This window comes from Coenobita brevimanus, chromosome 93 (assembly GCF_032717465.1).
Source record: "Coenobita brevimanus isolate Jiangsu-jjx chromosome 93, ASM3271746v2, whole genome shotgun sequence".
Taxonomy (NCBI): domain Eukaryota; kingdom Metazoa; phylum Arthropoda; class Malacostraca; order Decapoda; family Coenobitidae; genus Coenobita; species Coenobita brevimanus.
Genome location: NC_137046.1, coordinates 54,938,191 through 54,962,485, shown reverse-complemented (window position 1 = coordinate 54,962,485; position 24,295 = coordinate 54,938,191). Strand labels below are relative to the sequence as shown.

General features: G+C 45.8%; 1 protein-coding gene across 3 annotated transcripts in view; it reads left to right on the top strand.

Annotated features, from left to right (window-relative positions):
* The window catches only part of Galphao (G protein alpha o subunit), a 275,292-nt gene that overhangs the window by 94,868 nt on the left and 156,129 nt on the right, over positions 1 to 24,295 (top strand). The window lies entirely within an intron of this gene.

Here is a 24,295-nt window from a genome sequence, read left to right as displayed (position 1 = left end):
ACTCATTTCCTGCCTCCTCTTTCTTCTCTGCGTAAGCCATCTCTGTCTCCTGTTCCTCTTCCATAACATATTACGTCTCGTTCTCTTTCCCCGAGACAGGAGCAGCCTAGTGTGGGCCAACCGACTTATTGCAGTTCATTCTGGTTTCTTACGATCTTCCTCTTCCGCTTTCTCGTAGCATACAGTGGTGCCTGGGAGGGATTGCTAGCTTTGTATGTGAGGCAGTTGTGTTTCTGTTATCCCTCCTCCCCGCCCTTTCCCTCCTGTTCTTCACCTTTTGACCCCTTCTCTTAATTGCCTGCCAACTTCTCCAGACTTAACGTTTGGATGCTAATTTTTGTTCAGTGTCCACTCTTGCCCGCCTTACCACCTCCCATCCCATTACCCCACGGGACCTATCATTCTCCATCCCTTGACCTCCTCCTGCCACTTGCTTGCCTCCCTCTCCCCATTTTTTCACCTTTTTCCCCTCCTCATTTCTTCACCCTCTTCCCCTTCCATGTACTTTCCTCCCTATCCATCGACCCCCTTCCCCACCCCTTGACCCCATTCCTCAACTGCTTGCTGACTTCCTGATGGCTGACTCGGGTGGCTGACAGCGACGGGGGCAGAGGGGAGACTTAATTGTCAGTTAGCGTCAGCCCAGTTCCCAGGCCTCTACTACTGTCATCGCGGCCTGACCCTCTTGTTGGGAATGTGTTGGCGGTCGCGTTACATCCTGCCCGACAGCTCCACCCTTCCCTTTGCCCCGATAAATGTCCTTTTCCTCCTCCTCCTCCACTGTTTCTTTCCTTTCCAGCAACTCCTCCTCCCATTCTTTTTGCATCAAGACCTCTTCACCTCCTTTCTGACAGTTCCTTCCTTCAAAACAATTCTCGCTTCCTTTTTGACAACACTTCTGCTCTTCCCATTGCCCCGATAACTCTTCCCGTCCTTTCCAGTAACTCATTCCTTCCTTTTGTACAAAATTATCCCTTCCGTTCCAGTAACTTATTCTTTCAAAACTCTATGTCAGTCTTCCCTTCCTCTTTCGTGAGGCTTCTTTCCTCCTGCTTTTCCTCCTTTCCGTTTCCTGTTCCCTCCCGTCTCATATCCTCCTCTCCTCTCTGGGCCATTTTCTCATCACTTTCCTTATAACCCTTTCCTATTGTCTCAGCGCGTGGTGATTGAGTGGTTTAACCCCTTCAGTTCGGTGACGTAGTTTTTATTCTTGCTATCTGCAGATTATTTTGTTTATATATATATATATATATATATATATATATATATATATATATATATATATCGTGATGCCTCTACAAATCCATACGAGATCATGGTAGGAGGCGACAACAAGCTTTTCGTTCATATAGTGCCCGGAGGGGGGGTGGGGGTACACCGGCCGTCTTCCTTTGAGTGTTCTGGTCTACGATAGCCGAGCCTTGTACGCCGACGCCTCGGGGGAGTAATATTGGACTTGATATTACCGATTTTATTACCTTGACTCTTCTTTGATCTACCCCTCTACACCAGTCCTCTATTCTTCTCTCCCTCTTTTCCCTCTTTCCTTCACCCTTCCTCCTCTCCTTCTTTCGTTCACTCGTCCTCTTCGTCCTCTCTCCCATCACTTCCGTTTCCATTAACCCTTCTCTTTTGTTCTTTAGTTTCGAGATTGTCTTATGTTTTCTTTCTCCTCCCTCCCATCCGATCCTCACCTCATCTGTGTTCTTTTACCTAATTTATTTTTCTATGCAAATTCATCATTCTCTCTCTCTCTCTCTCTCTCTCTCTCTCTCTCTCTCTCTCTCTCTCGTCACGCTAATCTCCCCATCTCTCCACCCCCCAGAGTGCCTTGACGTAATCCCATCTCTCTCCCAGTCTGGTACCTCGACGTCCGCACTATCTCACGGCCCACGATTAGCCCGCTTCGTTTATCCCTCTTCTTATCTTATCTCCCGACACTTGCTGAGCACTTTCGCAACACTTTCTTGTGCCGGAGGGGTCGGGGGAGAGGGGAGAGGGTTTAAGTGGTTGGGTGATGGGTGTATGGGTGTGTTTTGGGGGTGGGTTTGTGTGTCGTTGTTGTGGGTGGTGTTGGTTTCTGTCATTTTGTTGGGGAAATGATAGGGAGTGAATGAGGGAGGAAAGAAAGACTGAGGGAAAGAAGAGGAAGGTAGGAAAGAAGGATGGTAAGATAAAGAGGAAAGAGGGGAGGAAGAAAGGATGGAAAGAGTCTTGTCTGAAAACTGAGATGAATGAAAAATTGACACAACAAGGAAGAAAACGTGAATGGAAAAGCAGGACATGACAGGACAGAGTAAAGTTTTAGCTGAGACTGGGTAGGGCAAGACATGGCAAGGATAGGTAAGGCTGGGCATGGCAGGGTAGGACAAAGCAAGGCAGGGCAGGGCAGGGAAGGGCAGGGTAGGACAGAGCAAATCAGGGCAGGTTAAGGGAGAGTAGGGCATGTCAGAGGAGGGCAAGGTGGAAACGAGCAGTGAGAGAGATAATAATACCTGTCAGGAAATGGAAAGATGAATGTAATGAGATGTGGAAAGCAGGACAGGGTAAGGGAAAGGTATAGCAATGTAGGGCAGGGCAGGGCAGAGAGAACTCGGTAAGGCAACGAATCCAAAGGAGTGCAAAGGAAAGCAAACAGCAACAGATATAGTGGTCCTTTCGAGGCATCTTAGAGAGAGCTGTAACTGTATCAAATTCTAGTTTTAGAAGATAAGGAAAGGATAACAAGAAGAGTAAGGTAAAACAAGGGAGCGCAGGGCAGGGCAGGGCAGGACAGGACAGGACAGGACAGGACGGGACAGGACAGGTCGGGACAGGACGAGTTGAGGCAAGATAAAGCAGGACAGGGCAGGACAGGGCAGGACAGGGCAGGACAAGATATGGTCGGGAATGTCAGAGTCAGTCAGGAAATGAGGCTATTTGTTTTGGAGGAAGGAGGTTGTGGTTGGTGGTGTGTGTGTGTGTGTGTGTGTGTGTGTGTGTGTGAGAGAGAGAGAGAGAGAGAGAGAGAGAGAGAGAGAGATGAGAGAGAGAGAGAGAGAGAGAGAGGTGATAGGTGATAAGAGGGGGGGGGAGATGAATGATAGGGAGATGGTGGAGGGGGATGAAATGAGAGTAGGGAGATTAGGGAAGATGATAGGGAGCGGAGGTGATAGATGAGGGGCAGGGTGACGATGGGAGGGTGTGAGAGGGGCAGAAAGAGATAAGAGGGGATGATGGGGTGATAAGGTGTTACGGGAGAGAGAGAGAGAGAGAGAGAGAGAGAGAAAGATGATGGGGGAGCATAAAGATAAGTGGGACTGATACGTGAAGAAGATGACAGGAGGTGCGTGGAAGATTACAGGAGAGATGAGAGGAGATAAGAGAGATAGAGTGGGATGATAAGGGAAATAATGGAAGATAATTGAAATGATGGCGGCGGGTGGGGATGAGAAGGAAGAAAATAAAAGAAAATGCTGGATAGTAGATAGGATGAGAAAGATGATGATTTAGGGAATGGATGACAGGGAAGGAGAATGATAGATGAAAGAAAGATAATAATGGAGTATAAGATGATAGGAAGAAGACAAAATTAAATATTATAAATGAAGAGAAAGAATGAGAAATGCATGGGGAGGTGAGAGGGGAAGAGGTGAAGTATGGGGCGCGCGCGCGCGCACACACACACACACACACACACACACACACACACACACACACACACACAGTATTTATTATAACACGAACTTTAACAAATTTAGCTCAGTTTAGTTTGTTGGTTAGAGAGAGAGAGAGAGAGAGAGAGAGAGAGAGAGAGAGAGGCAGTGTAGGAAGGAGAGGGGAATATTTATTTTTATTGCGTTTCCCCTCTTCTCCTCTCTTCTTGTAATATCCCGCTGTCTCGTTTAATGCTTCCCCTCTCTTCCCCTCAGCTCTTTCCTTCTTCTCTTCTTCCTTCTTTCATTCTTTTCTGTATTTTCTCCTTTTTCATTCTTCCTTCTTTGTAATAAATCTGTCCCGTTTTTCTTTCCTCATTTCTCTCTCGCACTTCCTTTCTTTGTGCCTTCCTTCCTTCCTTCCGTCTGTCTTTCCCACCTTCCATTCCTCCTTCATTTCTTCCTTCCTTCCGTCTGTCTTTCCCACCTCCCATTCCTCCTTCATTCCTTCCATTCTCCCTTCCATTTTTATTGCCTTCCTTCCTTCCTTCCTTCCTTCCTTTCTGTTTTCTTACTTTTCCCCTTCCCTCTTTTCCTTCTCTCTTAGTGGTTGTTTCATTCTTTTCTCTCTCTCTCTCTCTCTCTCTCTCTCTCTCTCTCTCTCTCTCTCTCTCTCTCTCCCCCTTAGATTTCTTTGAAATATTTTTTGTTTCCATTTTTTTCACACATTTTTCATCTCGTCTTTCACTCCATTCATCCCTCTGGCCGTCCACATATTGAGAGAGAGAGAGAGAGAGAATCAATACTTTGGGATGACTTGCTAATTTCTCTCTCTCTGTCTCTCTCTCTGTTCTGCGTTATCTGCGTATCGTATGGAAATGTGAAGACGGACAAAATTTTGAAGCAGAGAATGGAAAATAAATCGCAAAGGAAGAGGAGCTAGGGAGACCTCTGAATCACGAGAAAGGGGTCCTTCTCTCATTCTCTTACTGCAACTCTCTCCTATTCACTCCTACTCTCACTTATACTCTCACTCCTGCGTTTAATCTTGCTCGCATTTGCTCTCTCTCATTCACTCACTCTTGCTCTCTCTTCCTTTCACCCGTAGGCTGCTCAATATTTCTCCCTCTCCCTCACTTCCACCCACTCACCCATTCTCTCTCTTTTTACTTCCAGTGGCTCTCTTCCCCTCCTCCTCCCACACACACCCCCACTTCCCCTACCACTGGCCCCTCCCCTCCTCCTCTGCCTCCGCTATCCGACCCCTGCTACTCCTTTTCCCTCTGCCCCTTCCTCTCCCGCTCCCACTCCCCCTCTTCTTCCCACTCCTCCTCCCCTCCTCTCCCCTCCCCTCCCGTGGAACCCAGCACCCTCCTTGGAAATGAAGTAGGTTTCCATGGCAGCCGGTGTGAGGGAGGGGAAGGGGAAGCCTGGGGGAAGGGAAGAGTGAAGGGAGAGAGGGTGTGGAGGGTAAGGAGAGAGAGGAAAGAGTAAGGGAGGGGGGTGGGAGGGTATGGAGCGTTAGGGGATGAGAGAGAGAGAGAGAGAGAGAGAGAGAGAGAGAGAGAGAGAGAGAGAGAGAGAGAGAGGGGGGGGAGTTGAGAAATAGTGCACGAGATAAGAAGAAAATAAAAATGAAGAATACAAATGTAAGACCTATAGGGGACAAGGAAGAAAATAACCATAATATAAAGGATAGAAAGGGAGATGCAGAATTGGGGAGATGGGGAGACAGTTTTGATGGGAAGAAAAAACCTAGATAAACATGATGATGAGAGGGAGAGGAGAGGAAGGGAGAGAGGGAGAGTTGGGGGGTGGGTGGGGGAGAGTGACTGGTGGAAGTGTGGGTGTGGCGATGAGAGAGAGAGAGAGAGAGAGAGAGAGAGAGGGGGAGGGGATACAGCCTACGTATTCAAACAAGAGGAAGAGTGATGGGGGAGGGGGAGGGGGGGTTTCCAAGAGAGGACTGAGTGGTGGGAGAGGAAGATCACTGGTCATAAATCCTCTGGTGTATTGTGTGCCGTTGTGCTGGTATTGTGGTGCTACTGTGATGCTGGTGTGTGTGTGTGTGTGTGTGTGTGTCTGTGTGTGTGTGTGTGTGTTGTGTAATGCTCGACTGCCCTGTGTGTACGTTTGTGTTGTGGTGCAGGTGTGTCGTGTATGTGTGAGTCATCTCTTGTCAGCCTTTTCCTTTCAGTCCAGTTATTCTACTATTTATTGATGGATTTATGTGTATTTATCAACTTGTCTACTGACCCACGTGCGCCTTATCAGTTTGGCTATCTATCTGTGTCAGTCTATCAGTTTATATCGGTGTCTATCTTGGTAGTCGATCTATCCGTCCCAATCCTACTTCCATACCTATTCCCATCCTCCCGCACATGTCCATCCCCTCCTCACTCTTACAGCACACTTTTTCCATCCTTCACTCCATCTCCCTCCCACATAACCTCTCCCTACTTCCCCTCCTACCTTCCCCCCCCCCATTCCTAGTCCCCTCTCTTCTATACCCCTCTTGCTCCCTCCCCCCCGTCACGTCCCACTGCTGAGATAAACCTTGTTGTGTTAGTCGATATATGGGAAGTAGGGGTTGAGGAATGGGGGCAGAGGTGTGGCTGCTTAAGTTCCAGATCCAAATATCCATCAGTCCATCCATCCAGATATTCATACTTCATCTACCTATTCATCCATCCATCCATCCTTCCTTCCTTCCTTCCTTTCAGATATTCACCTATTCATCCATCCAATCATACTCCTATTTACAGTACCATCAGTCCAACAATCCTTCCATCCTTCTAGCTATCCACCTTTAAGCACATCCATCCATTCACCTCCAGTTCTCAGCTAAGTCCGTCGTTTCACATATTCATGTATCTGTCCATCCACTTCACAGCCCCATCAACCTGAGTATCTGATTTTGTTCTATCTTCACACGATTTCATTCAACTCAGGATAGACTTGTAGTAGTGAAAGAGTTAGTTAAGACCATATCTGAGTCCCTCCAGTTCAAAATGTCTCCCCAAGGCTAAATAAATGGTCAGGGGATAACAAGAAGAACATTACATCATCAAATAAGAAGAAATTAACACCCCGTCTGCTGTCACCTGCCCTTCTGTTCATCCATTATCCAATCTATCCACATTCTTTATCCAATCTGACCATCACGCGAGCCATCTACTGTCATCCTAGTCACCTGTCCCCACCACTCATCAAGGCACTGTTAGCCTATCCCCATCCCCTATCCTCGTCTCTGGTTAGCTCCACTTTGTTCACCTTAAATTAGTGGCATCACGCAACCTACCTCTCCTCATCCAAGTCCCTTTCCCCCGTCACCCACCTAGACACCGGTAACCTATCCCCTATCCTTGGCTCATTTTCTTCGTTTACCTTAACTATACGGAAATATTCGTCCTTTTGCAGTTTGTTTCTCTTAGCTCACAGGCAGGAAGAGACAGTACTACGGCTATGCATCCAGTCCATAGCACCTCTTCGTGAGTATCATCATTAGTGTTCATCTCTTGTCACAGCTCATCATTCATGATGGGGATGTGGCAGTTTTAGACCTGGTGAAAATGGACAGGGCACAGTAGTGGATAGATTGTTACTTACAAGATAGTAATGGGCACAAGACTGATAGGATTTAAGAAAGTTTAGAAGTTTTGATTGGTGGCATAACTTTTTCCAATACATATGTAGGTATAGGCTAGTCTCTCTCTCTCTCTCTCTCTCTCTCTCAATATGTCGTGATAGATGGTCATCATTACACAAAGGGGTTAGGAAAGGGAGAGAGGGGAGGTAAGTATGAGGTTTAGAGGGGGAGATGGAGTAAGGCAGGTAAATATATAAGGTTGTGTTGTAGGCAGGAACTAGTGAAGAGGTGGAAGTGGGGTAGAAGGGGAGGGGTTGAGAAGGGGAGGGATGGAGGAGGGAGGTAGTTATTGAGGGGATGGGAGGTAAGGTAGCATGAGATGGGGCTTGGAGGTAGGGGTTGGGAGTTCGAGAGGGGAGGTAGGGTAGGGTGGGGTTGAGAGGGGAAGGTAGGGTAGGTTGGGGTTGAGGTAGGTTAGGAGGCTTTTAGGGAAGGCCTGCGTCAAGTGGGGATGAGAGGAGGTAGGAGATTGGACGGCCAGGTTAGGGTAGGTTAGGATATCAATGGAGGTAGGATGAAAAGCGGTGGAGTGTGTGTGAAAGGGGTGAAGAGGATGACAACAGAAGAGAGGGAGAGAGAGAGAGAGAGAGAGAGAGAGAGAGAGAGAGAGAGAGGAGGGGGGAAGAAGTGGGAGATGGATGGAGGGACAGCTAAACAAGTTACACTAAGTACGTGGAAGTTGAATAAGTTGGATAAGAACAGAATAGATAGATAAACAGATAAATACTTAGGTAGATACACAGAGCTAATAAGCCAATATGTTAAAAGTTGAGTTAAAACAAGGGCAGGTCAGCACAGGTCGCCTTGAACCAGGAAGAATGACAGGGGCATTTTTCCTTCCCCCCTCCCCGTTTTTTGTGTTTTTATTTTTTTCTTACCTGCCACCACCTGGGTCATTAACCTGTCCTCCTCTACCTTCGTGACCCCAGCCACCACCACTTCCGGAGATGTGCCTCTTCCTTCTCCCCCTTTCCCCACCCCTTACTTCTACCTCTTTTTCATATCCCCTTCATTATTCCCCCTCGACCCTCTCCTCATTTATTGTCCTCTCCCTGCAGCGTTTAGTTCTCCTCCTCTTCCAACCCAGATTATTCTCATGTTTCATTCTCCTCTGATCTGTATCCGACCATTTTTCTCCTGTCCCTTCACTTTTCCTGTCCTTTCTCCTTTTCCCTTCATCTTTTCTTAATCCTCGCCCTCCTTAATGTTCCTTAATATTTTCCCTTTCCCCTTTAATTTCCTCTTCCCCACGCCCTCATCTCCCCGGTATACCTTTAATTTTTTTTTTTTTCGTGTTTAACCCTCCTTTGTTCCCCTGACCCTTTCCCTTCTCTCTTTTTCCTCTTTCGACCATCGCCCCTGTTTGATGTCGTCTCCCTAACCCATTATTTTCCCTTTTTTCCTCACCCCTTTACCTTCCCTTGCGTCCTCTTAGTTCACTGTGTTTTCATTCAGTTTCCTTATTTATTTCACTATCATTTTCCTTTCCCCATTCTTCCTCTTTCAGTCCTAGCTCTCCTTGACATCCGCTCCCCGACCTTTGTGTTCTCTCTTCCCTTTCACCACTGACTTCATTCTCACTCATATTGTGTGCTCATTTTCCTCTCCTTTGATACTCATCCCATTCCTCAGCTTCCGTTATCCTCACTCTTTCTTCTCTGGTCTTTTCCCCTTCTCTACATACTTTTGAATTCCCAGCTTCCTCATCCCACAATTTCATTCCTCTCTCGCTCCCCTCGCCTCCGCGCTCCTCTCCTCGTCTTCCCCTTTCTGACTCTTTCGGCGCTCCCTCTCCTTTCCTTATACATCCGTCGCCTCCCTTGCTGTCTCTCTCTTCTTCATTCCTCCCCTCTTCCATTTTCTAGTCTGTCTCTTAGTCTTTCGACGCCCTACCCTATTCCCTAGCCACTCCACTCTCCCGTCGTTTCCTTCCACCTTTCCCATTATCTCTTCCCCCTTTCTTACCCCTGTTCCTGTCCTTCTTACCCCTCTGATCCCTCTTTTCTTCCCTATCCTTGCTTCCTTGTATCCCCTCTCGCCCGTCACCTTCCTCCTTCGTACTCGTCTCTCCTTCTCTCCTACGTTTTCTCTCCCATCCTCCCTTTCCCACTTTGAACCCCTCATCAGTTAGCCCTACTGAAGCCCTTACCCCTCCGTTCCCTCCCCATTTCCCCTCACAGAAGCTCCTTTAATACCCATGTACCCTTCCCCCCACTAGCTTCATTAAGTCCACCTAAATTCCAGCCTCTTTGTGTGTCATGGTTAATTTCAAGTATGGCTTTGTTCTTTAATAGGGAGATGGTTTGAAGTAGTAGTAATAGTAGTTAGAGGTCTGCTGAGTCGTTATTCATTCTTGCTTCGCTGTGTGGTTAAGTTCAGATATGACTTTGATTGTGGCCCAGCTTGAAGGAGGAAGAGGAGAGGTGCGGTAGACGGAGGGTGATGTGCAGGGATGTGAGTGAGGAGATCTGCGGAGTCCTTATTAACTCCTGCCTCTTTGCATGTCATGATTAAGTTCAAGTATGGCTTTGGTCTATTGTGGTACGGCTTGGAGGAGGAGGAGGAGGGGAAAATGTACCGTCAAATGCTTAAGTCCATTCGCCTCTCCTGTCTCAATTTCATGGTTACATTCAGAGATGGTTTAATTACCTTAGGTGCATATAATAATTCATCCATGCATATTATCATTCATCTTTGCATATTATCGTTCATGTATGCATATTATAATTCATCTACGCATATTATCATTCGCCTGTGAGTGATAATATGCACTTTTGCCCACAATGTCTCATTCAAGCATCTGTGAGGTCAGCAGTAAGAAAGAGACAGGAGGTCCACAAACTTTAGTATTTGAGTGAACAAAAAAAACACCAGCAGTCGAACTCAGATTTTTCCATTAGCGAACTGATTATGCTAACCATTACACCTCCCTCTCCCCCTAGCTAAAGGGTTAATCATTCATGCCCTCATACTCCCCCCTCCCCTTCAAGGCAGACAGACAGACGTACAGAGGGAGTGGCGTGACCAGAGAGCATTACAAGTCACATCGATCCGCGGGTCTTCTCACACACCCTTCCCTTCGCCTTCACCCTCAGTCACTCCTTTGCCTCTAACGCTGCACAAAGAACACCGGCTGACGCGAAAAAATGGATAGTTAGTATTGTGTGTGTGTGAGAGAGAGAGAGAGAGAGAGTGTGTGAGAGAGAGAGAGAGAGAGAGAATGGTTTTCTGAGTTTAGGGGCGTATTTTGTTAATTTTGAGACATTTCCTTGGTTCTCTTAAAACTGTCGGTACTTTTGCGTCCGCTGCTGGAACTCGAAGAAATCAGGGTGTGAGGGGTGAAAAATTAAGTGCTTGACGTAGTCTTCGTGAGTTTTTGAGTTTGTGGAGTATTATCTTGTTTTCTTTCTTTGTTTTTTGAGATGGTAGAGATGCTTTTCTTTTGTTACGCACTCTTGCAGCTTCAGGTCATTTGCCTTCCCTGTAGCACTGTAGCCAATGAGCGCAAGTTGATGGCAAAATGGAATGGAAGAGCCTGTTTTGTGGATAAAAGAGAGAGGCGTCATTGATTTTCCTCTGAGCTTTTAGTGAGATTTCTTTGATTGTTTTTGCCGCTTTCGCTTGCTCTTTTTATTTTTCTCTTTGCTTTGTAACAATAGACAAAGGACTCGAGTGGAAGAGGAATGGGAAAGGGATAGTTAACTGTTCTTTCCACTGTTAGACTTATTTCCTGACTTTGTGTAATGCTGTCTCTTCCTGTGGCTAATCTATTTCTTTCCTTTTTTTATGCTGTCGCTATCTTTGTCAGTTTTTTGCTACTGTGACACTCTATAATGTCGACTTGGGGTAATAATTGAAGACAGATTGTTTGACTGTTTGCTTGTTTAAGAGAGGAGAGGCATACCTAGTTTTGATGCTGGTGGAGACGATTCTGTGATTGCCTCTCTCTCTCTCTCTCTCTCTCTCTTCGTCATTTCCTTTTGTCCTGTAAAGCTAGACAAAGGATCAAAGTGAAGTAAAAAAGAGAGTGAAAACATCTGATTGTCTGTGAGCCTGAATAGGTAGATTTTTTTTTTTTTTTTTTTTTTTTTTTGGTTCCTCGGTTGATTTGCCCAAGGTTCGTATTTGTGTGGGGTAAAGAAACTCCCTAACACCTGTTCCTTACCGCATTATTTTCTTTATACGGCTAGCCAGTATCGTTTTGTACGTCATTTAACGAGAGTATGGGATATGAGAATGATTTAAGTAACACAGACGAGGACGGCAAGGTGTATTAAGCAAAATAAACCGCTTAGGAGGAGGTGTTAGAGAATACGGACATTTCCTTATATGCAAACACAAGGCAGATGTTTATAATGAAGGGAAAATGACACGAGAAAGTCTAATTATTCTTACGCTTGAACAGAGATAGAATTAATTGACCCGAAGTTGATTAGTCGTCGAGTTAGGGAGAAATTTTCCAAGGCTTTTTTAGTAATGTCTAGTAATTTTTCTGTACTGTAAAACTAAACAGAGGAAAACAAATTAAACTGGATATTTTAACGATTTCTTCGGGTGTTAGAGATACATCGGTGGTTTGTAATCGTGCTTTCTCTTGGGTTTTTAATTCTTTATAGATGGATAGAGGAAAAAATGGGAACAGAGGACGTGAGGGGAAAGTGAGTAAAAAATTAGTGTTTATATGGTTATTTTGTGTTGAGATGGATGTTTATATGGGTATTTGTGGTGCTGAGAGATAAGGTGATGGTGAATGTTAATGTTTTCTCTCCGTAGGTCATTTATCGTTTTATCACAGGACAGAATACTCGAATGGAGGAGAGATAAGAAGAGTTTTTAACCTCTAGGAAAATCTCTCCCAAGCTGAATAAAATCGTCTGGTGGCAGCAAGAGGAAAATTTAAATATCGGGAAGAGACGTGATCATACGGGACTGAATGGATACGCTGTAGTTAACGTGGTGTCAGTTCTTCCTCTTATCTGTTGTCCGCGTCATATCCGTCAACCCCCTTCCTCTCTCTCTCTCTCTCTCTCTCTCTCTCTCTCTCTCTCTCAGTAGGCCCCGTTCACCCTTTCAGTACGATTTTATGCAGCTCAGGGATTTTTTTTTAAATTAAAGGGAATAGAAGAAAATCCCCATAAACCCCTCCAGTGCAATTATTATTATTATTTTTTTTATAAGATGATTTTGTTCAGCTGAAGAGAACCTGTGGAAATTAACGTGTATCTGTGGAGTGGTATATATTGTAGTGTTAGTGGTATACAGTATAAGGTGGTGGTAGTGGTATATATGGTGGTGTTAGAGGTATATATGGTGGTGGTAGAGGTATATTTGGTGGTGGTAGCGGTGTATATGGTGGTGTTAGTGGTATATTTGGCGGTGTTAGAGGTATATATGGTGGTGTTAGAGGTGTATATGGTGGTGTCAGTGGTATATTTGGTGGTGGTAGCGGTGTATATGGTGGTGTTAGTGGTATATTTGGCGGTGGTAGAGGTATATATGGTGGTGTTAGAGGTATATATGGTGGTGTTAGAGGTATATATGGTGGTGTTAGAGGTATATATGGTGGTGGTAGAGGTATATATGGTGGTGTTAGAGGTATATATGGTGGTGTTAGAGGTATATTTAGTGGTGTTAGTGGTATTTGGTGGTGTTGGTGGTATTTATGGTGGTGGTAGCGGTGTATTTGGTGGTGTTAGTGGTATATTGGTGGTGTTAGACGTGCATTTGGTGGTGTTAGTGGTATATTTGGTGGTGTTAGTGGTATATATGGTGGTGTGGTGTTAGAGGTATATATGGTGGTGTTAGAGGTATATATGGTGGTGTTAGAGGTATATATGGTGGAGTTAGTAGTATATATGGTGGTGTTAGTGGTATATATGGTGGTGTTAGAGGTATATATGGTGGTGTTAGTGGTATATTTGGCGGTGTTAGTGGTGTATATGGTGGAGTTAGTAGTATATTTGGTGGTGTTAGAGGCATATTTAGTGGTGTTAGTGGTATATTTAGTGGTGTTAGTGGTATATTTGGTGGTGTTAGTGGTATATTTGGTGGTGTTAGTGGTATATTTGGTGGTGTTAGTGGTATATTGGTGGTGTTAGTGGTATATTTGGTGGTGTTAGTGGTATATTTGGTGGTGTTAGTGGTATATTTGGTGGTGTTAGTGGTATATTTGGTGGTGTTAGTGGTATATTTGGTGGTGTTAGGAGTATATTTAGTGGTGTTAGTGGTATTTGGTGGTGTTGGTGGTATTTATGGTGGTGGTAGCGGTGTATTTGGTGGTGTTAGTGGTATATTGGTGGTGTTAGACGTATATTTGGTGGTGTTAGTGGTATATTTGGTGGTGTTAGTGGTATATTTGGTGGTGTTAGTGGTATATTTGGTGGAGTTAGTGGTATATCTGTTAAATTTGTGTAATGTATGTCAGATTAATACGGTAATATATTCCTCGATTTTTTTGTGTATCTAACGAATTTGTATTTTGTTGGGCAGTTGTCTGTTCTTGAGAGAGAGAGAGAGAGAGAGAGAGAGAGAGAGAGAGAGAGAGAGAGAGACCCGGAACCCACCTTTTCACCTTTCGGGTCTGAGGTAAGAGAGAGGGATAAGCATGGGGGGGGGCCGCTAGAGAGAGGTAAAATGACTAATGCCAGAGTGAGTGGAGGAGGTAGAGTGAGCAGGGGAGGTAGAGCGAATAAGAGAGGCAGTGCAGAGTGAGTAGGAGAGATGACGTAGAGTAAGTGACATAGTGTATAGTGGAGGAGGAGGTATAGGGAGTTGAGGAGGAGGTAGTCTAGAGTGAATGGAGGAGGAGGTAGAGGGAATGGAGGAGGAGGTAGTCTAGAGTGAATGGAGGAGGAGGTAGAGGGAATGGAGGAGGAGGTAGTCTAGAGTGAATGGAGGAGGAGGAGGAGGTAATCTAGAGTGAGTGTAAGGGTTAGGACAAGCCTAGAGAGAGAGAAAGAGTAAAATAACTATGACATCCATGATGTGAATGAGTTAATGATCCAGGTAACTCTGACCTGACAAAGATCCATACCCATTTCAGCTTGGTTGATGGCCAAGTGTAATCAGATTGGACGGTTGATTTGAATCGTAACCAAGGAGACTCATTCCTACCTCATACCCGGGGCATATCAAATTTCAGGTAGCCACGATATAGTATTTTAGCTATGATAGTGGCCCAGTTCCCTCACGTGAAAAAAAAATAATGACTACAGGAGAGAGGGTGGTGGTAAGAACATGTAGGCGTCTGAGTCTCTCTCTCATGGGTTTTTCTGTCATCAATATCTCGACTCCCTTACCACACACTCCCCTGACTTCCTGTGGCTGTCTTAAGGAGGTGGGGTGTACTGCGGAGGTGCTGGGGTGTATTTGGGGTGTTAGGAGGGTTGGGGTGGGTATAGCAGGGTGTTGGGGATGTGTTTTGGGTTAGGGATAGGGCTAGAATTAGATTTAGTATAGGACTAGTTTGTGAAAGAATGAGAATGAGATGTGTCTGAGGATAGTGGATAGAGATGAAGGAGGAGTGGGGGTACTAGGAGAGTGCTGGAGAGGTGCTAGGGTTAATGTGGGGTTCTAAGAGAGCTGGAATGGGAACAGGAGGGTGTTCGGGATGTTTTGAGATGTAAAGAAGGGCTAGGTGAGGTGTGAAGGGTGGTCCTAGAATACTGAGTAGGTCCTAGGATGTACGGTACGGCTCCAGGGGTGCTGGGAGGGCTAACATATCCATGGGAAGGACTGAGATGGATGTAGGAGGGACTGTGACAGAAACAGGTGGTCACAGGAGTTGGTGTGATAGAAATAAGATGGTACTGAGTGCTTAGGAGACGGCTGAGAGAGAGAGAGAGAGAGAGAGAGAGAGAGAGAGAGAGAGAACCAAAGCCACTCCAGGTGTGAAGGAGAATATTCCCAAACTTTTCATATCTACGGTAATGAGGTGGGACATTTTTAGATCCAGCGAGCGAGCACGAATATATTAGCATCTAAATGACACGTGTACCTCTCACTTTGACGGCGGAAATTGCTTGTTAGGAGCTGTTGACCGTAAATGACGAAATTAGGGAGTTGAGAGGTACGTCATATTAGTGGATATTTTAGGTGACGGCGAAAGACGACTTATGGTGTAGTTCTTCCACCTTAATTTGACCCTGATTTTCGTCCTTTTTCAGCTTATTTCTCAAAGCTCAGTGGCAGCAAAAGGCTATTCTATTTCTCTGCATCCTTCCCAGCCCCGTATTTTAAGTGTAAGTCTTTCGGTACAGTGCATCTCGGCATTCAGGGCGACAGTTTTAGGGCCTAACCTTGAAATAAGTGTAACCAGCTGATAAATTGTACGGCGGAGGCAGGGAAAAAAGCGCATAACTGTTTGCTGTTTTAGTTGACAACGAAAAACGACGACCTTTCCAGCCCGATGATGCTCTTTCTCTTTTAATCTTTCTACCGTCATGATAACTTTATTCAATATTGGAGGGATCTAATTTAGGCTACATATAATTCTACATCGGTTCGTCTTGGGATGGCAGGAACAAAATAAAATAGACATTATCGTGATCATCTCAGGGAAGTGACTGTAGTGACTGAAGGCCTCAAGAAAGTGACTGCAGACCTCAAAGAAGTGACTGTATTAGCTGAAAATCTCAGGAAGTGACTGGATTGACTTGGCCTCCAGGAAGTGACTGAATGCCTCATGGAATTGACTGGAGTGATTAAAGGCCCCAAGGAAGTGACTGAATTGACTGATGGCCATAATGAAGTGACTGAAGTGACTGATGGGCTCAGGGAAGTGACTGAAGGCCTTAATGAAGTGACTGGAGAAAATAGCAGTCGGCGGAAATGACTGAAATGGCCTAGTGAGCAATTCCCTGGCTGAAATAATGAAGTGATCGATCTTGCCACCAAAGCCGGTCTTACCTGGCGCCAGCTTCCGGCCGGCAGGTGGGCTTAATTAGGCTTTACCTGGAGACTTAGAGAGAGAGAGAGAGAGAGAGAGAGAGAGGAAAATTGGGTGGCTTCAAGGAAATGAGTTCATTACCCCATCACCCCCACCTCGTCACCATAAGCCACTTACATCATCATCATCATCATCATCATCATCATCATCATCATCATCGTCGTCGTCGTCACTAGTCTTTTTACCACTGCTGTCATCACCACCATGTCCACCACTAACAACAGTACCACTCCCTCATTACCACTTTCGTTTCATACTGTCCATCATTACCATCATCTTCAGTAATTGTGTTACCACCATCACATTATCGAACAACAACAACAGCAACGACAGCGACAACTGTACTCCTGTCAGATAATGATGACTACAATAATTACCATGATCTAACAGTTGTCATTCACTGTCACCACCACTGCCATCATCGCCATACCTTATCACCATTCCTTCACCACTGTCATCACCGCCATTTTTCTATCATCATACCCTCACCACTTCATGTATTACCGGTACTCACAATCGGTACATAACACCATTTTCTCACCATCCTTATCACCATTTCACTAGCACCGTCTTGTTTCCCTTCCCTTCCTACCACTTTTATCACCGTATGGTTACCACTCATGCACCACCACCATCATCTCACCACACTAACCACACGTCATCACATCACCACACCACCACCGCCATCTCCTTACCACATTAACCAGACCTTATCACATCAGTACCACACTACCACCACCATCTCTTCGCCATACTAACCACCACTACCACATTAACCAGACTTACCACATCAGTACTACATCCTCGACACACCACCACCACCACCAGCACCACATTATGTATTTCTCACTCAGTACCTTGTCACAGGTGTGCCTCTTCGTGTTTGACCCCACACTTCTCAGTTCCTGGTCGTGCTGGTAGTTGTGGTAGTGGTACTTGTGTTTGTGGCGGTAATGGTTGTGGTATTGTGGTTGGACGTGGATGTTGGTTGGTGATAATGGTTGCGGTGGTGATTGTAGTAACGTTGTGATAATTGTGGTGGTTATGGTGGTGGTGGTGATGGTGGTCGTCGATGTAGTGAGATGGTAGTAGTGGTGGTACATGTGAACGTTGAACTGGTGAGGGATATGGTGGGGATGGTGATAGTTGATTGTGCTGGTAGTAGTAATAGTAATAGTAAAGGCAGTAGAGTGGCCGTGGAAGCTGCGGTGGGGGTGTAGATAGTGATGAGGTGATAATGGGGTTGCTAGTAGTAGTAGTAGTAGTACAGGCAGTAGAGTGGTCGTGGAAGCTGTGGTGAGGGATAGTGATGAGGTGATCATGGTGTTGGTAGTAGTATTGGTGTTGCCAGTGGTAAATGTGGTAGTGGTGGTGGTGATGGTATAGATATTATAGACGTTGGGGTGACAGTGGTAGTTGTGGTGGTGGTGGTGGTAATGATAGTGCTGTGCTGGTGATAGTTGTTGTGGTGATAGAGGTAGGTGTTGTGGTGGTGCTAGTGCTGTGTTGTGGTGGTGATAGTGGTAGCTGCGGTGGTGGTGGTGGAGCTGGAACCACCACCTTTATAAATGCATGAATTTGTAATGCTTCTTGTTTTCCCGCCGTCCGCACCACACTTGTTTGGCGGGGTTCAGGGACCTGTTGAGATGAGGGGGGGGGGGTAATGTGGTAGTGGTGGTGGTGGTAATATGGCTCTTCGGGATAAGAGCGTGGTTTGAGGTGGGTGATGTGTGTGTTGTGGTGAAGTAACACGGTGAAATGAGAGTAATGTGATAGCTGTGATGATAAGGTGGAAGCTGTGGTAATGATGAAGTGAGATGATGATTGTGGCGCGTTGGTGGTTGTGATGATGGTAGGGTGGTGGTAGAGACTGTGTGGTGAAAGGCTGAGGTGGTGGTAGTGTACAGGGTAGTGGTGTGGTGTGGTGTGGTGGTGGTGGTGTTGGTGGGAGAGTGTGATGAAAGAGCTGAGAGTGACGGAGATTAGTGATGCGGTGATAGTGTAATGGTAGTGATAGTTGATAGTCTGGTTGTGGTGTTATGGTGTGGTGGAAGGCTTGGAATGGTGATAGGGAGTGGTGATAATGTGCTGGTGATAGCCGTGCGAAGATAGTGGATGAGGTATTGTGGTGTGGTGGAATACTGGCATGGTTGTAGCAGTGGTGGTGGTAATAGTGGTAGTTTTAATGGTGAAGAGTGTGGTAGGAGGGAGTGTTATATTTTTAAAGTATGATATGATATGCTGGTAATGTGGTAGTTACGAGTATGACAGGGTGTGGTGGTAGTGATGTTGTGTGGTGAGGCTGGTGGTGGAAGATAATGACGTGTGATAGTATTGCGGAAGTGGTCGCGATAGGTATGTTATGAGTTGGTGGTTGTGTGATGATTGTAGTGGTGGAAGTAGTGGTTGTGGTGATAGTCATTGCTGTGGTAGTGATGGTAGCATACACGATGGTAGCAGACATAACGAAGATGAAATTGATGACGGTAGTGATGATTCTAGAACTGTACTAGGATTATCAACCATTAACTGAAACGAGTGAGGATTGTGGTGGTGATTGTGGTGATGGTAGGGTGAGGCTGTGATCCAAATGATGGCACCACGGCCGATGAGGATGGTGGTAATGATGATAATTGTGGTGGCGGTGATGGCGGTGGAAGGAGTTAAGATACTGAGGTAGCTCCGAAGTGGTAATTAGTTTTAATGAAGTTGCCATAATGATGAAAATGATGGTGATGTTGCCTAACCCTTGCCAGTCAAACCGAGCGTGTGTTGAAGGTGTTAGTATTGAAATATGTGTGTGTGTGTGTGTGTGTGTGTGTGTGTGTGTGTGTGTGTGTGTGTGTGTGTGTGTGTGTGTCTTCTAATTGACTTTGGCGTGGAATCAATAAAAAACTTGCTAAAAATTCCGGGTCGTGGCCATAATTTCTTTTCATAGGATGGACGAAGAGAAGGCGGAATTTTTTCATATCTCTTGTTCTTCCTGGGAAAAACAAATATTATTATTTTTTAACTGTAACTTGGCTTAAAATTGCTATCTTTATGAATGCATAGTAATATGAATAGATTAACAGTTGAATACGATCCCAGTCACGAAGAAGTGCTGTGGAGAGGATGTAGAGCTGTAGTTTTGTCTTCTGTCTCTGAGCTACGTGAAATAAGATGCAAAAGGACAGAACTCTCAGCCAGGTTAGAGTGAAAGAGGTATAGTTACGTGAAATAAAGCAGGAGGGAATAAAGAATCCTGTCCTTTAGTTCGTGTTTCAGTCATCCTTAATTTATTCCATTAATTATTGCGTAAGTTTATTCTGTGCAACGTAGATCTTTTGAAGTTGTTTGTAGTATATTTGTCATTCTCTCTCTCTCTCTCTCTCCACTTAATTCAAGAAAGTATTTAAGTGAGTTGTATGTTTGAATAATGACAACAATTAACCCCACTTAAATGCAGTTCATCCTTATTAAACCCAATCACCTCTGCAGTATCAAAGAAAATTATGATTGTCTTGCACGGAAACTTAAGGAGATGCAGGACTGGTGGGATGGGGTAGTAGGTTAATAATGTGGGTTGATCTAAGAATAATATAGAAGAGTACTGGCCATGTGGAGAGAATGGAGAATGAGAGATTGACTAGGAGAGTGTACATGAAAGAGGTGGAGGGGAGGGGAAGACTGAGGATGCGGTGGAGGGATGGGGTTGAGAGGTAACATATAAGGGAAGGGGTGTTACTTGGACTGAGGGCAGTATGATGGCGGAGGACGGGGCGACATGGCCATTAGTTAGATGGCACCCTTCCTGGATTAAGGCATCTGAGAGAGAGAGAGAGAGAGAGAGAGAGAGACAGACAGACAGAGACAGAGAGAGAGACAGAGACAGACAGACAGACAGACAGAAAGAGAGAGAAATCAGCAACCAGAAAGCTTTCAGAGAGCGCATACCCCCGCCAGTGCCATTACCATTAAAAAGGATCCGGATCCGGATCCGTGGATATAGGATCCGGATCTGCCCCCAAATTTAATCAATTCTTTCTTGGTCTTGGCTCACCTTTTCACAAATTTTCATTGAAATTTAACTTTTGGAGATACTGTGTGGGATACTCAGGGTCCGGATCCGGATCCGCCCCAAAATTTAATAATTACATCCTTGGCCCATGGCCTACTGTTGCGCAAAATTTCATCAAAATCCGTTCACGACTTTTTGAGTAATCACGGATCCTGATCCGTGGATATAGGATCCGGATCCGGATCCGCCCCCAAATCTAATCATTTCTTTCTTGGTCCGAGGCGCACCTTTCTACAAAATTTCATTGAAATTCATTGTGAATTTTTGGAGATAGTGTGCTGGATACTTCGGATCCGTAAAAGGATCCGGCCCAATATTTAATAATTTCTTCCTTGGCCCTTGGCCCACCCTTCCACAAAATTTCATCATAATCTGTTCATAACTTTTTTAGTAATCCTGCTAACATACAGACAGACAGACAAACAAACCAACTAATAAATCAACGCGGGGTAATACATAACCTCCATGGCGGAGGTACTTATTATTCTGTACAATATGCCACAGGCACCAAAGGTCGGTGGTCATGATGGTTAGGTTTTGATTTTATTTGTTTTTGGAGAATTCGTAAGATTTTTAATAGTATCATCGCACGAAAAAAAAAGAAAAAAAAAGCCAGACCATTTTATTGAGTTATGGTCACAGCAGGTAATTAAAATGATAAAGGGGGGCACGATGAATGGAGGAAGGGTCATCGAATTTTCACCAAATGTTCTGACATTTGCTTTTAATTAAGGCCGCCACCCATGTCAGACGGGTTGGCAAACAGGCAGCTGCATACATAAGTACATACAGACGGACAGATACATAACCAATTTTAGTCACACAGTTTATTTTTTGGAGGTACATTTTAGAGACTTTTTTTTTTTTTTTTTTCAATGGTTGATGCAAAATTCTCTCCCTCCCTCCCTGCCTGTAGTGACTTAGGTGAGCAGTTAACCCCTCACCTCCATTCATCGTGCCTCTCGCTCAGTTACATAAGAAATTTGGGGTTTTCCAGGGTTGCGTAAGGTTGAGAATATTTTTGTCCTTCGTCTTTGGTGGAGCTGCGTCCGTGGCCCTGAGTGCGTGGTAATCAAGTGGTTCATGGTGAGATATATTGGACGTTCCCCAGACGGCCCTCTCCTTCATCATCATCCTCTGCTGACCCCCATTTCACTCCACCCAATTCGTCTTTCGCCCGCCCTGCTTAGCCCAATTCCCCTCTCCCTACTCCACCCCACCCGCACCCTACTTCACTAAATTCCTCTACTCCACATCCTCCTCTTCTTCACCCCTTACTTCTTACGTTTTTCCTTTGTCTCTCTTTTAATATTTCCCTTTTTCTTTATTCAACCTTTCCCCTCCCCTTCAGTACTCCTTTCAATCCCTCTCCTGTCCACTCCACCCCCACCCAAATCTCTCTCTCCTCCACCCACCCAACTCCACTTTTCACGTCCTGTATCGGCCTCTTTGACGTTTCCTTCGTTCATCATCATCCCCCACTTCTCCCCCCCACCTTACTCCACTCAGATCCCTCCACCCCCACCCTTCCTCTCCACCTCTCCACCACGTTTCATCTTTCTCACTTTTAACTTTTTCGATCATGAACCCCAACCGTCCCCTCCCTTCACACATTCCCCCATCCCCCCCTTCTATACCCTCACCAGAATTCCCCCCTCCCATTCCTTCTCTTCCTCCTCTCTCTCCCCCCATGTCTCCTCTGGGCCCCTCTGTAATATTTCTCAAACGTCAACTTCTTCCCCTCATTTCTTCAGGCGCCGTATTCATAAAGGATCTCAGCCAGCCCTCACGATAAAAAAGTCTCGGAATTCGTCAGATTTTGCCATGAAACAGCGTGGTCGTAATTTTCGCCTGTTAATTCGCTGTGATTTGGCTGTGTGGAGTTTTTTGTAGCTGTGTGAGTAGAGATAAAAGTTTAAACAGTTAGACTTTTACACAGCGGGGGTTTAAGAAAGTGAGTGAATACGGTCTTTGGTCTCCTTTCTCTGTTAAATTCTGGTTTGACTTTCATATTTTACTCTTTCTCTCTCTCTCTCTCTCTCTCTCTCTCTCTCTCACACACACACACACACACACACACACACACACACACACACACACACACACACACACACACACACACACACACACACACACACACACACACACACACACATCCTGTCCTACCGCGTCTTTGTTTTCTTCTCACTTCTCTTTCATCTTTTCTCCTTTGAATTAATTTTCCACGTTCATTTCCTTGTCTTCTCTTTACTTTCCCTTTTTCCTTGTATCTGTCATTTTCTTTCTCGTCTCCTCATTTTAACTTCCTCTTCTTTCTCTTCTTTTTGTCTTTCCTCTCGTATTTTCCTCATCTCTTCCTCTTCTCTCCCTTCCGTCTTTCTTCCCTCCTCCTTTATTCCTCTTCCCTGTAATCAGTTATTCATAGTAAGGTCCTCTCTCTCTCTCTCTCTCTCTCTCTCTCTCTCTCTCTCTCTACTCCCACAGCAGCGTCTCTCGTATTATTTATTCATGTATATTCCTTCGTTCTCTCTCACTTTCTCACACACCTCGCTCTCGACTTCCTCTCTCACACACAAGAGGTAGTTTTTTTTTTTTTTTAATCTCCTCACACACGCTTCCTCCTTCATGTTAAGAATATGTAAACTGCTCTCTCTCTCTCTCTCTCTCTCTCTCTCTCTCTCTCTCTCATATTTTCCTGACCTCTCCTTTCCACTCCCTCCCTTTCCCCCTTCTCTTATCACTTCCTTTCACACTTTTGCCCTCCCTCCCTCCTTCTCTCTCTCCCTCCCTCCCCCCTTCTCTCTCTCCCTCCCTCCATCCCTCCCTCCTTCCTTCTCTCCCTCCCTCCCTCCTTCCTTCTCTCCCTCCCTCACCTCCATCCACTCTTTTAACCCTGACAGTGTAGTGATGTATGTAAGCTTCATAGCCCCTTATCACCTTGTGTGTGTGTGTGTGTGTGTGTGTGTGTGTGTGTGTGTGTGTTTTATGCAGGTGTGGAGAGGTTGCTGTGAATTGAGAGAGAGAGAGAGAGAGAGAGAGCCGACATTTCCCGGGAAATATCGATTAGGTGAGCTGCTGGCTCAAGTACGGGTCCCTCTCACCCCACTCACCCTCTCTCACCCACTCTCACCCCACTCACCCCCTCTCACCCCTCTCTCCTTTCTAACCCCACTCTCCCATCATGCTCCGCACACCCCCCTCTCTTCTCTCTAACCCCCTCTCACCCCACTCACCTCCTCACCCACTTACCCCATTCACCCCACTCACCCCTCACCCCTCTCACCCCTTCCCACCCGTCTATCATCACCCACAACTGCTCATCTTTCCTCGTCTCTCCTCACACCATACTCTCGCCTCCCCTCTCACCCCAATCATCTCTCCTCTCTCATCCCACTCGCCCCCACACACCAACTCACCCCCACACACCAACTCACCCCCTCTCACCTCATTCACCCCCTCACCCCATCCCACCCCACTCACCCCCTCCGACTCCACCGAACCCCCTCCCCTCAACTTCACTCACAGTTCACTCCATTCACCACTCATCTCTGCCTGTTCCATTTGCTCTGTCTGTCTGTCTGTCTGTCTGTCTCTCTCTCTCTCTCTCTCTCTCTCTCTCTCTCTCTCTCAAGTTTTCTGGCCCCTCTTACCCACCTGAGAGTGTTGGTCGCCCCTCCAGTTCCATAGGGAGTAATTAGGGACTTGTTAGCTCTCTCTCTCTCTCTCTCTCTCTCTCCCTCCCTCCCATGCTGTTTTTCAGTTCTCCCGTTTTTATTTTCATCCCCCTCACTCTCTCGTCCCCAGCTCTTCACTTCAGGATCGACGGAAATTACCCTCCCGTCCTCCCTTCTCCCATTCACCTCCCCTTCCCTGCTCCCCTCCCCTTCCCCTCCCTATTTTCCCTCTCCCCCTCCCCTGGCACTTTTGAGCCTTTGATAGCAGCCCCCCCATACCTTTCATTCCCCTACCCATCAAACCCTCCCCACCTCCATCCCCATCACTTC